Here is a 14292-nt window from a genome sequence, read left to right as displayed (position 1 = left end):
CCGATGCGGAACTCGATCCCAGGACTGTAAGATCATGACCTGAGCATTCTTACCATGATCTGAGCCGAAGACAGAAGCTCAACGACTGAGTCACCCAGGAGCCCCAATATTTAGAATTTAAATAAAGCAGGCTTTTCTGCCCTGGAACCAAGTTTTTCTTGTGTTAAAGACTATTTCAACCATGCACAGAGCTACTGTTCTCAAATAGTATAAAACCGTCATCTGGATTCACTGCCAGCCCAAAACCTTCCTCAAAATGAACAGTTTCATTCCTTATTTCCTAAAGCATAAGCTCTTAAATTGTTGGAATGATAATTACTCAGTAATGCTAAATGCTTTAATAAATGTATAACATGCTTTGCATGTTGAAGAACTATTTATAGAAATATTTATAATTTAGTTGTATAATTTGGGCAAATTAACCTCTCTGTGCCTAGGTTTTTTATTCTCTAAAGTGGGGGGGAGTACTGAGGACAAGCTCATGATCCTTTTTCTTTTCAGAAATTCCTGGCAGTTCTACCTCTACTCCAGAGCTTTCCTGTGCCCAAAGTGGTCTAATCTCTCTGCTAGTCACAGGATTCTCCAGATTTCCGCTGTACACGGGGACAGCTCCTAGTACAGAAAATGGCAATTTATGTGCAATAAGATCACCAGTCGACCTTACCTATGTGTTCTCTGCATGCTTTTATTGCAATCAGGGTAAAAATTGGAAAATCGGGGTGATAGCATCCGTCTGAGGAAGGGTAGAGAGCTGATTTTGTGATAAGTAATTTTAAAAAAAATGTTAACTGGGGCCCAAGATGTAAATTAGCAGTTAAACTTTCCTCTGCTGGGTGAGATGTGTCAAACAAGAAGTATCAATCTCAAATTTTACTAAAGAGAGATGGAGATTGACTTAAGACACGTGTCTTGGATCAGCATGGAGCAAGACTTAAAACTGGCCTGCTAAAGAGAAGGCGAGGTTCTAGATGCTCTTTGTTGGGAGTGACATTTAGTGGGGCAGGTTTTGGAGCCCAGCAAGGGCCAGCACTATTCGTGAAGCTGACCCTGCAGGTGTGAGGCTTGTGGGTTTCACTTCCAGTTTTCCCCTCCAGCGATCAGTGAGAGCCCCCCTCGAGGCACCATCTGCAGGCCTATGGGAAAGATGTTTGAGAGTACGTGGGAAAGGAAGAAGTTAATTTTGAAAGTTGACTTCATTACACTATCTGCTCTCTCAGAGCTTCCCCTTTGCATCTCTCACCTTTTTTCTTACTCACGCTACAGAACAATTTTGGCATCTGAATCTACCCCAAACTATTGGTTCCTAGTTTCAGTTTCTGTATTTAGTTGGGAGATAGAGATGGGTTGCAGGAAAGTTATGGTTCAGCGTCTTGCCAGGCTCAGCAGATACCGTTCAGGAGTGCAAGGGTACTACTGTTCATGTCTGACGTCTGTATCTTGGAAGCTCAAAGTAGTTCGCCGATGTTGTCACATTCATTTTACCTGAGACAAGTTGGAGGCATGTATTATTGAAAAATTTTCTTTAAAGCTCTACTTTCAAGTGTAAGAGAGAGATCAAAGGAAACTACTGCCTATATATCTGTTAGTCATATTTTAAAATATGACAGAGAAAAAAGCTGGGGGAGTTTTAATAATAATAAGTTTCTTTCACTCTCTTGGGGCAGTATGAGGAGGTCATCAGGGATCCAATGACAAGGCAGCCTTCACTCAGGGAAGGGTGTTCTAAAGGAATAGGATATAGTGCAGAGACTTGCATTTAGCTTGAAGAGGGGCATGTCATACATGCATATCTTTTCAGTGCATCCTGGGATATTGGCCATTGATTCAAGATGTCTCCAAATTGATTGGACTTACACTTTCAAGCCTTGCTGACTCCATTCCTTTGTTTTTGGCCAAAAGAACTCACATTTTTTGTTTTTTGTTTTTTATTTCTGGACAGAGTGAATTGGAGGTACTATAGAACCTTAAACTGTTATGATGTTGCTTCATAAATTAATCCAATTCCTCATAAAAGTATTGGATTAAGAATCAACAAATCTGAATTATTTCCTTTCTTTGCTCTTGCGCATCTTTACTGAGTACAATACTAAGCGTCTCCAGGCCTGATTTCCTTTATCTATACAATGAGAGCAAGGAAACCTATCAACCTCTAAGATGCCTTCCAGCTTTACAATGTCCAGAAGTACACAACATGTTTTATTGCTTGCCGTACAGGAAAAAGTGCAGAGTATCAGAGTCTCCTTGTCTGAATCCCCCTTGCAGTCTTTCTCTCTCTCTTAAAATCACAGTTATAATTTAAAAAATCTTAGTCAAAACTCTGCATTTTTACCATAGAGAAAAATGAAAATAGATAAAAAATAATGAAAATTATGCATCATCTCACCAGTCTTGGTCAACTACTATTAACATTTTGATGTATATAGTTTCTGACTTTTATTTCTGAGAACACACACACACCTTTTCATTATGTCAGTGACATCTCAAAGGGTATTATGGCTTAGCGCATTAAGAAACTGGCACTACTAGATTTTGGAATACACCCAGAATTCCGAGGAGGATACAGAACAGTCCTCTGCTTTCTCCTTTAAGTTCTGTGTCCCTTCAACCAGGTTTGCCTCAGTTGGACTTCTGGCCTCCCTCCTATCTTAGAATTTTTACCTTTGCCCCCTTTCTCCTACTTTATTGGTTTGACTGGTTTCACCTTCCAGAGAGTCTGTGTCAGCACCTTTCATCCTGTGCTTCCTTGGAAGGGACCTTTGCTTATTCACACTTAAAACATTTACAGGGCAATCAAAAACTTTGGTTATATTGATGACTTCAGTAGTATAAATTCAATACTTTACTAGGCTAAACAGATTTTCTATCTCTTTTCCTCCTACCTTAAAAAGACATGAACAAAATAAAATAGAACAAAAGAATCACTACAACAAAAATAATGACATAACAACAAAATGCAAAACTCCTCCCAGGAAGAAGCAGAAGAGAAAAGAAAATAACGAAGGTGAGGGAGAGGGGCACCCAGCTGGTTCAGTTGGTAGAGCATGTGACTCCGGATCTTGGGGTTGTGAGTTTGAGCCCCATGTTGGGTGGACAAGTTACATAAAAATAAAAGAAAAAACCTTAAAAAAGAAGAAGGTGAGGGAGGAAGAAAATTCTGACTTGCTTTATATTCACATATATACTTTCCTACCACTTCCTATCTCAGCTATCTATTTTAAAAAGGTGATCATATTTCATATAGTTTGAAATCCAGTTTTTCACATAATAAATCCATCATAAAAATCTTTCCACATCATCTAACAAATATCTAAATCATATTTTTAATGGCTGCATATTCTTGCATTGAGGAGAGATAATTTTCTAACTTAACCCCTACTATTGTTTTTTCTATTATAAAAAAATTACATTACAATGGATGAACAGGCTAGGGTAATGGTATAGCTATTTATGTCTTTGTTTAGAGTCAAGTCCATGATAGGTATGTAGCAAATATGTGGCCATAGCCTGGCAGACATTATTAACAGATTATGACCCTGTAGCTGAGGCTTTCAGTACAGTGCTCCGGGTAGCCACAACTAGCTGATTGGAGATGACAAGCTCGATGTCACTTTACCTCTCTGGGTCCCCATATTGCCAACAGCCGGAATGAAGGGGTATTAGAATGTTTCACACTGATGAGAACAGTAAATTTTTTTTATATTACCTTTATATAAATCCTACTGAGTTGGCAATTTGCAGAAAGAGATAGTTGGTACCATGGACTAAATGTGTTCCACTCCTCAGCCCTCCTCCCCTCCCCCTAACTTATATGTTGAAGTCCCAATCTCTCATGTGATTGTATTTGGACATGGGGCCTTTATGGATGTAATTAAGGTTAAATGAGGTCATAATGCGGGAGACCCTTGTCTGTAGGACAGGTGTCCTCATAAGAAGAGACACAAGAGAGCTTGCCTGCCTGTGCCTGCCTGCCTCCCTCCCTCCCTCCTTGCCCTTCCTTCCTTCCTTCCTTCCTTCCTTCCTTCCTTCCTTCCTTCCTTCCTTCCTTCCTCTCTCTCTCTCTTCCTTCTTTCCTCTCTCTCTCCTTTCTTTCTCTTTCTTTCTTTCTTTCTTTCTTTCTTTCTTTCTTTCTTTCTTTCTTTCTTTCTTTCTTTCTTTCTTTCTTTTCTTTCTTTCTTTTCTTTTCTTTCTTTCTTTCTTTCTTCTTTCTTTCTTTCTTTCTTTCTTTCTTTCTTTCTTTCTTTCTTTCTTCTTTCTTTCTTTCTTTCTTTCTTTCTTTCTTTCTTTCTTTCTTTCTTTCTTCTTTCTTTCTTTCTTTCTCTTCCTTTCAGTCATATAAAGACATGGGGAGAAGGTAGCTGTCTATAAGCCAGGAAGAGAGCTCTCACTAGGAACTGAACTGGCCAGCACCTTGATATGGGATTTATAGCCTCCAGATCCATGAGAGAATAAATTTATGTTGTCTAAATTACCCACCTATGGTATTTTGTTATGGCAGCCAGAGCTAAGACATTGATACATTATCACTATAGTTAAGAACTAAATATCAGGATTTCCTCTGAAAGACGTGGTTCATTTGGCTAAACATGAACTCATGTTTCCATTTGAGAGTCAGAAATTTTGAAGCATTGTGTCAATTCTGTTGGTACATCACCTGAACAAATCACAGAATCATGGGATTGATAGGTGAGAAAGAAACATGTTCACATGGTTCAGCCTCCTATCAAGGCAGTAATATTTTTTTTCAAATATCACACAGGTTTTACTTGAATTATTTATGAATAGTTCTTTATATGAAACAGATTTACCTAATTATAACTGCCACCCCCATAGGAACCAGCTCTGCTGTCTTTACCTGATGGAACAACTCTGTTCTTTCTTCCACTTCATCCATCTTTTCAGATGCTATGATGGTTAATTTCATGTGTCAACTTTTCTGGACCATCATGCCCAGATATTTGCTCAAACATATTCTGGATGTTTCTGTGCAGGTGTTTTTGGATGAGATTTATATTTAAATTGGTGGACCTTGAGAAAAGCAAATGACTCTCCATCATGTGGTGGGCTTCATTCAATCAGTTGAAGGCCTGAATAGAACAAAAGGCTGACCTCCCTTGAGCAAGAGAAAATTCTCCAGCAGACTGTTTCTTGACTTCACCTACAACATAGCTTCCCTGATGCACATGGGCCAGTGCTCATGCTGCCTGCTGCTTCCTGGTTCTACAGCACACTGCCTTTGGACTTGAACTGCAACTCTTTCCTGAGTCTCCAGCCTGCTGGCCTCCCCTGTCAGACTTTGGACTTGCCAAACCTCCACAATCACTTGAGCCAATTCCTTGAAATAATTCTCTTCTGTTATGATATGATGTGATATAAATAATACAAATATACATATATAAATAAAATAAAAATAAATATGTATATTCTGTTTCTCTAGAGAAGCTTAATACAGATACATTATATTTCTCCTCTTTTCCAAGCCATCCATTGGCTTCTCATCTCAGGCTTCTTACGATGAACTCAAAGACCTACACAATATTCACTTTATCTCCCCTATCTGGAAAACCTCCATCATAGCTCTCTGACTTCATGTGCTCCTCCTAACTCCCTGGATCACACTAATTTAATCGCACTGGCCTAACTGTGCCTGTCTCAATGTCAATTACAAAATTGCTTTTGTAATTTCTTCTGACCAGAATACTAGTCCTTCAGATATCCACAGAGTTGGGTCCCAAACTCTTTTTTTTTTCACATTTTTACTCAATAGTAATTTTCTGTGAAGACTTTCTTAGTCCCTCCTTTAAAAACTTCAATGACCTTTCCCAACATTTCCTATTCCCTTCTTTATTTTTTTCCCCTTGGCACTAATTATAATCTATTATACATTATATATTTTACTTTCATCTTTACCATCTGATTTCCCCTCTAGAATGAAAGTTTCATGAGAGTTGGAATTCTTATCCATTTTATTCAATGCTATATTCCCAACACCTAGAACCATGCCTGGGATATAAGAAATAATCAATATTTGTCAAATGAGTGAATGAGAATGTCAATCTTATCTTTGAGACTTCTAGGTTGATTTTCAAAGCAAATCTTTAAAAGTTAGTAAATTTTTTGCTTAATTTTGGTATTTTTACACACTGGTAATTATTTTGAAATTGGAGTATGTTGTATATTAAATGTGTACCTTAAGTTCCTTAGTTTTCACTCCACTGTCGAATATTGTTGTTAAATCAATGAAGCATCTCATAAACAATGGCACCTTAGAACTAGGAAAATAATGAGCTTTCATGGGAGAATTCGGTTGATGATAGCAGTCATATGTATCAAGAACTGGGAAGGGTCTGAGATTTTAACCTACTTGCAAATGAACAAGTTTCATGGATGTTGGCTGAGGATATGAGTATCTTCGCTTAGGGACAAATCCTGGCTCAGGGATGAAGGACCTCATTACCTATGAAGCAGCAGGCAGCATGAGCACTGGGCTATGCACATCAGTTCCACTTGTCCCTGAGTCTTGCAGAAGTGATGTGGGTGGGCCTGGATGGATGCTTATATGTGTACTAGGTTGTATTTTATATATTTATTTATTTATTTATTTATTGACAGATAAAGGTTGGTTTTATTGAATAACTGATCTGTGTTATTGCCGAGACCACTATGTACAGACAAAAGAGAGGGAGTTTTATTTTATTTATTTTTTAAATTTTAATTCTAGTATAATTAACATACACCATTATATTAGTTTCAGGTGTACAATATAGTGATTCAACACTTGTATACAATACCCAGTGCTCATCACAAGTGCACTCCTTAATCCCCATCACCTGTTTTACCCATCCCCCACCCCCTTCCGTCTGGTAACTGTCAGTTTGTTCTCTGTAATTAAGAATCTGTTTCTTGGTTTGTCTCTTTCTCTCTCTCTTTTTTTATTTCTTTTGTTCATTTGTTTTGTTTCTTAAATGCCACATTTGAGTGAGAGCATATGGTATTTGTCTTTCTCTGACTGACTTATTTCAGTTAGCATTATACTTTCTAGCTCCATCCATGTTGTTGCAAATGGGAAGATTTCATTCATTTTTATGGCTGGATAATATTCCATTTTATACACACACACACACACATACACACACCACATCTTCTTTATCTGTTCATCTATAGATGGACACTTGGGCTGCTTCCATAATTTGACTATTGTAAATAATGCTGCTATGAACATAGAGGGGCATGTATCCCTTTGAATTAGTGTTCTTGCCTTTTGGGGGTAGATACCCAGTAGTGTAACTACTGGAATGTAGGGTAGTTATATTTTTGAGGACCCTTCCTACCATCTTCCACAGTGGCTGCTAAATTGCATTTTAAAAGAACCCAGAGTTTAGAAATCCCGAATCTTTTATAATGGGCAGTAAGGATGTCTGTCCATTGCTCCAGAGAGAGACACTATTTCTGTTTTTCCAAAGCTGTTTACTATACAAAGATCCTTAAAGGATAGTCTGGAGCAAAGGACTTAATCCATTAGTGCCTTTGCAAAAACTCACAGAAACATGAAAGACATATGGGGAACTGTCTCTCGACAAAATGTTTATTTGGTTTGTACCGTGGTTTGTACCTTTGATTTGCACAAAGCCAGGCATATATTTTATGTATATATTTTATATATTGTCAAATTTTATATTTTATATATTTTATATATTGCCAAATCCCCTAAATTGGGGTAGTGTTTTATAATTATTATATAAATTATATACAGATATGATTAATAATATATAAAATATATTCTATACCTATATAGATTAGCATTATCTAAATATTTATAATGTGACTGATAACTTTTTAAAATGTAAAGTAGGAAACTGATAAAGGATAAATGAATATCTCCTTACCAATGCTATTGTGTGCCTGCCTGTCTATCTATCCATCTATCCATCTACCTATTATCATTATCAATAGTATGTTATTTGTCGGGGCGCCGGGGTGGCTCAGTCGTTAAGCGTCTGCCTTCGGCTCAGGTCATGATCCCAGGGTCCTGGGATCGAGCCCCACATCGGGCTCCCTGCTCCGCGGGAAGCCTGCTTCTCCCTCTCCCGCTCCCCCTGCTTGTGTTCCCTCTCTCGCTGTGTCTCTCTCTGTCAAATAAATAAATAAAATCTTTAAAAAAAATAGTATGTTATTTGTCAAATAATGACCCTTGAATTTTCACACTTATTAGCTAAAGGCTTGATATAATATCTGTGGCTTAAAGATGGGTATTAATTCTGTCTTCAGTATTGGTAATATAGAAAGTTTTCATTGAGTGGAGAAATGGAATAAAATATATTTAGTGGGAATTATTGATTACGATGTCATGAAACAAGAATATTGCTTATTTTAATCAACCATACCACAGAAAACATGTTGAAAAATATCTCTAGGACATGAGGATGAATGATTTTTTTAAAAGGTGACAGGAAATTTGTCCCTGAATTAAGAATATGCTTACTTAATCTTATTTTTTTGTCTTGGCCTTCTCAGATTGACTCTGATTCAGCTGAAGGAAAGTATAAATATAGCAGTAGGTAATACAAGACTTCATACAGATTACTCTTGTGATGAGAGTGTGGAATGTACAGTGGGTTACAACTCTGCTGAATTTTTAGGGTAATTGCAATAGTTTAGGATTTCAGGATCACCGCCGATGTGATCGTCATCATTATTAGCTGGTACAAGTATTTACCCTTAATTTTCATTTTTAAACACTTCTTCTAGTGAAAGGGTGACTTTCAATCCAGTGTATTAAATTTAATATTTACTTTCTAAAATCCAGTGGTTGGTTATGCTTGCTAATTCTGTCATAAAATTTCATTTGCTGTAAAATTTTAACACTGGGGAATTTACATTTTGTGCTTGAAATTCAATGCATTAATATTACAAATATGAGGCAGATGAAATATTGTTAAAGGGTAAAGTGACTATATACAAATATGCCTGAATTCAGTAATTTGATATTTAAAAAAAATATACTTGCCTTACCTAATTTGTTGTTTTAGTCAATGATTCCTACACTCAGGATCTTTGTGTAGACCTTAAGAATAACTGGAGTCTCTCTCTCTCTTGACTTACTGGACACTTTCAGTTCAGAGTGGTACCCTTTAGGCTGGGCTAGTACAGGATTGGGGTTAGTACCGAAGATGAAGTCATGGGGCTCCCTACCGGTCTTCTCACTGAATTTTATTGCACAGTGAATGCCCAATTGAATAGAGAGCTATAGATCCCAAAGATATAGATGTGAAGAACATGGAATTTTATTGACTCAATTGTGATTTGTAGGTCTCTGCCACATACTCTAACCAAAATCCTACACCACATGTTGTGAAGAGTTATTCTCAATATGGCAATATTTTCAAAGAGTGGTCCCCAAACTTTCTGCATCATAATCTCCTGGGTGCTTATTAAAACTTCAGATTTGTGGATTCTACTCCAAACTTAATAAACTGGAATCTTGGAGGTAGGGTATCTAATTTTTAACAAACTTCTCAGGTAATACTTGGACACACTGAAGATTGAAAATAAGTATACTGGTTGGGGCATTGGGAGAGAAGCCAGGTGATTAAGGTCACTGATCCTGGTGGGGAATTTGTATGTAGTGTATTACAGTGTGATGTAGGGCAAACTGAGTGTGATGGTTAATTTTACGTATCAACTTGGCTAGGTAACGATACTGAGATATTCAGCAAAACAATTTCTAAATGTTTCTGTGAAGGCATTCTTTTAGATAAGATTAATATTAGAATCGGTAGACTTCAAGTAAAGCAAATTACCTTCCATAATGTGGGCAGGCCTCATTCAAGCAGCTGAAGGCCTTGATAGAAAAACATTGACCTCTCCAGAAGAAGAGGGATTTCTGGTAGCAGATAGCCTTTGGACTTGAACTGTAACTCTTCCCTGGGTCTCTAGCCTGCTGGTCTACCCTACAGATTTTGGACTTGCCAACCCTCCACAATCATGTGAACTTATTCATTAAAAGAAATATCTCTCCTCTGTCGATTCTGTTTCCCTGGAGAATACACTGTTACAAGGATCGCCTTGGGGGATGTGAGGACATATTCTCTGGTTTTCAGAATGAGAATTTAAAAATTTTGTGTTTGCATTTAATGAAATCTACAATAATTAAATATTCATATTCAGGATCATCTAGATGTTTACCTCCGATGGGTAAACATGATTTCAGTAATGTAATTAGTGATTGGTTTATGATTGTTGTGCCAGTTGAGTGTCTAAACAGATAGCATTTAATTTTTAGAGTGTTTTTGAAACTTAAGTCCATAGACTTCTGTGTACAATTGTCAGATAAAATGAAGGAGACCCAGGTAAAACTGAACTTCAGATAAGCAACAAATAATTTTTTAATACATGTATGTACCAAATATTGCCTGGGACCTGTTTATACTTATCATTTTCTATTGCTTTTTTGAAATTCAAATTCAACTGGGCATTCTGTATTTTAATTTGCTAAATCTGGCAGTCCTAATTTTGAGGGTATATTTCCTGAGATTCAAATCTTCCCAGATTTGAGGCTTTCTTTTCTCGTATTTGTGTGTGTGCTTGTATGTGTGTGTATTTGAGGCAGAGAGATGGTGGTTCTTGATAACTACATTTTGTCATAGTTACTTCTATGGTACTCTTCATCCTCTGTTTCATCAATCTCTGGGTGATTTATTGATATTAACCAAACTCTCAAGAGACCTTTTTGTAATTCAGAAAGTTTATATTGATTTACAACAGGAAATACTTTTGGCCTATTATAGTTGAGGTTTCTGTGTGGCTGGATTCACTTAGGAACCAAATGGTATAAGGAGATAGAGCTTGAGGAATTCAAACGTAGAACAAAGGGAATGGATGGATATTCTTTAGAAATCACTCTGATTGACATATTAGCTTGATAAAGTCCCTTTGTTTTTTCTAGAATTTTTTTTTGTTACATAATTTGGACTTTAAAAAATAAAACAGATTGTCTCTTCCATTGGACGTGGCTGAAACACATGTCCAAAATATTCTCTCCCAACTCTCCTGTTTATAGTCTCTGCATTGGCCCAAAACCCAACTCCTATCTCAGTTTTCTACCTCACTGCGGTACCTTCCAAACATCCTTACAATGTCAACATCCAATTTTACGGTGACTACCTTTTCAATGGGCTGTCTCCTAATTGCTTCTGGAATGTTTTCTAGGTGCCAGTGGATCTTATTCATTCAGTTTGGATGACTTGTAGTCTCAGAGAGCATGTCCTTTTTATGTCCTTGTTCTTTCCACCTGATTTTTAATGTCCAGAGTTAAAAAAAAAAAATAGGAGGACATTTTACTTTGGGGCCTTAAGTATTCATTGTCTATTCTCTAGGTGAAGAGTAATACAATCCTTCTTAAAGCTGGCATTATAGTTATATGCTCATTTCACATAACCATTGCAATTGTCTTATAGGCTCATAAGTGAAAGTTGATCCTCTATCCATAGGAAAAAATTAGTTTCTGCAGCATGTGCATTAAAAACCATATGACTTTTTAATTTTATTCTTTTCTTTTGTAAGTGCTCCCATTTACTACAAAATCTAATTTAGGTGGTGATTTAGAAGAATGGAAACTATTAAAATAAAACCAACTAAAAATTAAAGTTATTTTATAGAGGATGGTGAGAATCCCATAATGATTTCTTATTATAAGCTCTCCTAGAATAGTTCACAATACAACATAAAAAGTTAAAGAATGGCAGTAGTTTCCCCAAATAATTTATTTGTTTTTCCCGCAATAATTTAATATAAAGGTATTACCTCTTATTCCAAAAGATGAATTTTCTTCCAGAGTTCAGATTTAAAACTGAGATAATTTGGGGCGCCTGACTGGCTCAGTCGGTAGAGCCTGCGACTCTCAATCTTGAGGTTGTGAGCTTGAGCCCCACGTTGGGTGTAGAGATTACTTAAAAATAAAATCTTAAAAAACAAAACAAAACACTGAGATATTTTAACACTCAATCTGAATTCATTCAAACAATTAGAAATCTTGAGAGAAAAAAATGAGCACTATTAAATGTGATGCTATCTAAAGTCTTATTTGGTCCAGCTTACCTCTAATAGTGTCACACACACACACATTCATACAGGTTCTTCCTTCAGATGTCCATGTTTTTATTTAGCTTTACTGTTTAATAAGGACACTCAGGACACATAACTCCTCCCAGAAGGACATAATTTATCATTTCTAATAATTATACCTCATACTTGCAGTTGCTTAGGCATGTACAAAAGGCTTAGTAGGCATGTAGGGCAGGTATAACTACACTTTATTTCCATTTTGTAGGTAAAGAAAGTGAGAATCACAGAAGTGAAGTAACTTGTGCAGCTAAAAAGTGACACAGTGGGAATTCTAAGTCCAGTCCTTTTAACTCCAAATTCCCTTTCCCTTTCAATACAGTTAAGAGGTGTCATGAGCTTTACAAGAGGTAACGTGTGAAAAATGTTCTAGAGTATTAGTTGCTACAATATGTTCTCCAGCTCAGTTCTCAAATCTGACTATCAGATTCCTTTGGGAATTTTTACTTGAAAAAATACTCCCCAGGTGATTCCAATGATCAGCTAGAAGGGAGAACAACTTGTTAGGCTGCATTCCCAGAAAACAACTGACTCGTTATGTCAGTAGATTGCTGGTTATGTATTTTGTCAAAAAGTGTTCCCTACTGCCTTTCTTCAAGTTGCTAAGTCTTATTCTCCTTTGTCCAAAGAAGACATAATAAAAATTATTATCTTTACCTTTATACCTTGCACATGTAGGTGAGGTATTAGAGGCTGTTGGCATTATCTAAATGTGAGGAAGGTAATATGGTTACAATTTGCAGATTAAGATGCTGAGGCTCAGGGAGAATAAGTGACTTTCCCAAAGGAAGTGCCATTTAATAGGCTGATTTGGTTAACATTAGGTTGATTATTAGTTCATTAATGATAATGATCAGGAGTAACTGAAGCATATTCAAGTTCTGTCATCAAGAGTTTCTTCTCAAAAAGAAAGGCACACAGGATCTTTTTTTTTTAATAACACTTCAGAAATTTTCCAAAGTCCTTCCTCCTTTTCATGACACACACACACACACACACACACACACACACACAGTCATTTTTTTTAAAAATATGAAAACCAATCGTCTTGAAACTCTTATTCAACAGAACAATTTATTTATGTAATTGAATAACTTTAAAGGACTTTCCAGACCATATTTTTTAAACCTTAAATATTTTAGTTCACCCTGTGAAGAAACATTTGCTTTTTAAAACGGCTGATGGCTTGAGTAACATACTTTACTTTGATCCTATTTTCTGCCTGGGGAAGAGCATGTCTTAGTCATCAGTCAATGTGTAAAGTTTTATTGTTACTCCAGAGTTAGAGGAGGAGAAAAATAACCGAGGACAACTGCAATTTGGGAAAGTACCCACGGGCTGGGAAGAAGATATGAGATGATTCTAACTTGAAAATTATATTTTATGTTCAAAGTATCCCCTAGATATTATGAATTTGTTTACACACTTAGCTTAACTTTGAAAGGAGAACCTTAAATCAAGAAAATCGTTTTAACTAAACCATGCCTACTTCAAAGCAATGTCTTGGAGTCAGCTATAATTTGAGCAAAATAATAATAGTTACAGCAGATGCAGCTTTTCCCTCAGCCTGCCCAGAGTCTTACTGTGTGCAAGTTATTGAATCACTCTTGTCAATGAGACCCGTCATCCCTGTCTCACAATAGAAATTACAAAAATCAATGTGTCACACCTCGCTTCCTTGGAAAGCTGTGTGAGGGTCTATCAGTCAACAGCAACTACAACAGAAACCATTCATGTCACCTGCCCCTTTCTTCTTTGTCCCTCCACCTCTCACAGCCTGAAGAAGAGAAGCCTGGGTGAGTAGCCTCTCAATGGGTCCTGCTTATCTGCCCATTTACTGTAACAAAGGCCAATTAATATTTATTGAACATTTATAATGAGCCTGACCTCATGCCAGGTGGTGGCTCCCATCTTAGGGCCTTTGTAGTTGTTCCCTCTTTCTAGAATGTTCTTTCTGATCTTCACATGACTGGTTTCATCTTGTCATTCAAATCTTAATTGAAATTTTTGATTTCACCACTCCAAAAATGTCCTTTTTCAATCTGAGGTAAACATCTAGTCACATTCTATCATGTCATCTTATTTTAATTCTCTGCATCACACTTATTGTCTGTTATTTTTCTTATTTTAAAAAAGTGTTTGTTATTGTCTGTCTCCTCTCATTATACTGTAAGT

This window comes from Callorhinus ursinus, unplaced genomic scaffold (assembly GCF_003265705.2).
Source record: "Callorhinus ursinus isolate GAN/ISIS: 27379988/994484 unplaced genomic scaffold, GSC_fseal_2.0 scaffold9, whole genome shotgun sequence".
NCBI lineage: Eukaryota > Metazoa > Chordata > Mammalia > Carnivora > Otariidae > Callorhinus > Callorhinus ursinus.
Note: the sequence above shows the minus strand (reverse complement) of the source record.